The sequence below is a fragment of the Cupressus sempervirens genome, chromosome 1 (genome assembly GCF_028749045.1).
Source record: "Cupressus sempervirens isolate cs-2001-9-10 chromosome 1, ASM2874904v1, whole genome shotgun sequence".
NCBI lineage: Eukaryota > Viridiplantae > Streptophyta > Pinopsida > Cupressales > Cupressaceae > Cupressus > Cupressus sempervirens.
Genome location: NC_143118.1, coordinates 708,072,119 through 708,074,710, shown reverse-complemented (window position 1 = coordinate 708,074,710; position 2,592 = coordinate 708,072,119). Strand labels below are relative to the sequence as shown.

At 37.1% G+C, this 2,592-nt stretch overlaps 1 pseudogene; it reads left to right on the top strand.

Moving 5' to 3' along the window:
• Positions 1 to 1,590: 1,590 nt before the first annotated feature.
• On the top strand, positions 1,591 to 2,287 carry LOC149579917 (non-specific lipid transfer protein GPI-anchored 19-like; annotated as a pseudogene).
• The last annotated feature ends 305 nt before the right edge of the window (positions 2,288 to 2,592 follow it).

Sequence of the window (2,592 nt, the reverse complement as noted above, 5' to 3'; positions counted from 1 at the left end):
TCTATTCCCCCATCAAATGTACCTAGACTTAGAAAATTTTCAGCGTTGAATTATTCTTCAATTAAAGAGGACTAATTTGCATGCTTCCCTACTATTCTATAAAGAAGGGCAATGCATTTAAAGGAATCTTATTCAAACAAAGGAATATTTACACAAATTATACAATTTATTTCCTCATCCTATGTCTGTCAATGTTTAATTACAGAGTTAAAACAAAATCTTCCTATATTGAACTATACAAAATAAAACTTGCTTGGGCTACTCTGCATCCAAATTTGCCTGTGACTTGTATTCAACATCACTATCAAACTTATAAACCATTCCTCATAATGAAATTAAACAAGAATCCAAAGATACCCTAAGCCTGAGCAGTAAGGCTTCATGAGGCATTTTCTTCGTGGAAGTCAAATGCTTTTGCTTTGTAGGGCCACCAGAAAAAGGAAGTGCCCAAAATTGATTTGTGGTACCACTTCTACCCTTGCGTTAAATCTTGTGAAGAATGTTTTTATTGCCAGGCCTCTACTAGCCTACTATTTGTGCAAGCACGTGGAGCTCATGCACAAGGCCGCACCAGATGATCTGAAAAAGACACATCTCTCATCCTTAAAATGGCCCAATTCCGTTTGTCTAATCAAATTTTTGTTCAAATTTATTGAGTCAAAAAATAAAAGGACTGTCCAAAAAAAATGAACATGTCCAATGAGCAAATGACAAGTAAAATGTAAATAATTCTATTTAATATAAATATGTGCTCGGACCATAGGTTAATTGAGAAATTAAGTACTCGCATGATTATCAAAGCACTTATTATTACCAAACAGTGAACTGAAAACTTTAGTTCCCGCATTAAAAGGCAGGGACTAATAATTTCTAAGAAGCCAATAATATTATATACAAAATGAACGATTTCCTTTGGAACCCCATGTCGTCTATGTTACACGATATATATATATTCGACAAAAAAAATACCTTATAACGCGTTAAAGTCAAAGCCGCCACATCCAAGAATTTGAAATATGGTTTCGTTAGCTGTTAGGTCGGAAAGCATAGCTGTTGGCTGCCCATATATCTGCTTTGAACCATTAAAAACTAAAACAAATTATTGTTATTATTATTATTATTGAATATCTGGGCTCTGGGCACTAACTCCTATGTTATTTATTGAAAGCCGTTCGAACAGAACATTCCTGCCATAGGAATATATGTGTAAAGCATAAAGAACAACCTATTTTCCGAGAGCGGGTATTGCGCTACAATCTTGGTTTGGTGAATAAATATATTGTATGTGAGCAATGTTTCTGGATTAGATTGTGTGAGTTTTTTAGCATCAACATTTCGGATCATACTACATGATCCATCATCAGAATGAGAGAGCATCAGAATATGAAATGTAGTATGATGCGAAACGTTGATGCTAAAAAAACTCACACAATCTAATCCAGAAATATTGCTCACATACTAATGGATTGTGGAAATCTAATTATGTTAATAAATATATTACTAGTACCGACTCCTCTACGTTGCGGGCCCTAGATTTTTCCTATAAACATGCCCATTCTTTCTATTTCATTCCACAACACACACACAACATTGATCTGTTTGTATACAGAAGTTTTTGCGGTCTCTCATAGTTTTTACACCTCCACGTAGGAACATTTGTTTTGTCTTCTACTTCAATGGCGGGATCAAGTGAAACAAGGACACCAGGGAAGCCATTAATTGTAGTAATATTGAGCGTGGTGGCTCTCATGGCTGCCGTTGGGAAGCAAGGTGTAATGGCGCAGTCAGGCTGTGCAACCGCTCTGGTGAGTTTATCGCCGTGTCTCAATTATATATCGGGAAATACCACGACCCCATCTCCGGGGTGCTGCAGCGCCCTTTCTTCTGTTGTCACCAACAATGCTCCGTGTCTCTGCCAGCTGTTGACTGGTAACAATTCACTGGGGATTCCGATTAATCAGACAAGAGCTCTTGCTCTACCCGCCGCATGCAAAGTCAGCACGCCACCTGTCAGCCAATGCCAGGGTAAAATACTGTGTTTGTTTACCTAATGTAAAGATGCAAGTTCCCAGAATGTACAATGATTGTTTATTAATTTTCGATATCTTACTGTTGTGCAGCTTCGGAAGTCCCTACAACGTCTCCTTCTGGCACCGGTTCTGGAACTCCAACTACAGAGGCCACTCCGAGTTCGAATCCCACCCAGGGCAATTCAGGTTCCAACATTTTCACTTCTCCAGTGCTTAACATAGTAACAGCGTTTGTATTAGCTGCAGTCGCGATTTGAAGATATCAACGAGCGTGGACTTTCACATAGAAATGTTATTGTTTTTTTGCTTCTTTGGTTTTCCTTGTATGATTCTATTAAATCATTGTTTAATTTCCTTAATTTTTTTGTCGAAAAACATTTATATTTAGGCCCTTAGGAAACAAGAGGCTCTATGTTGGTTGAATAACTGTGTAACTTCGGTCGCCATCTTATTCTTATGAAAATGTGAAAATTCCTTGCGTTATTAGTATTTGTATTTACTACAAAAATATATAACGGTTTTTAAGTGATATTTAATATGGTGTTTAGAATACAACCTGTTA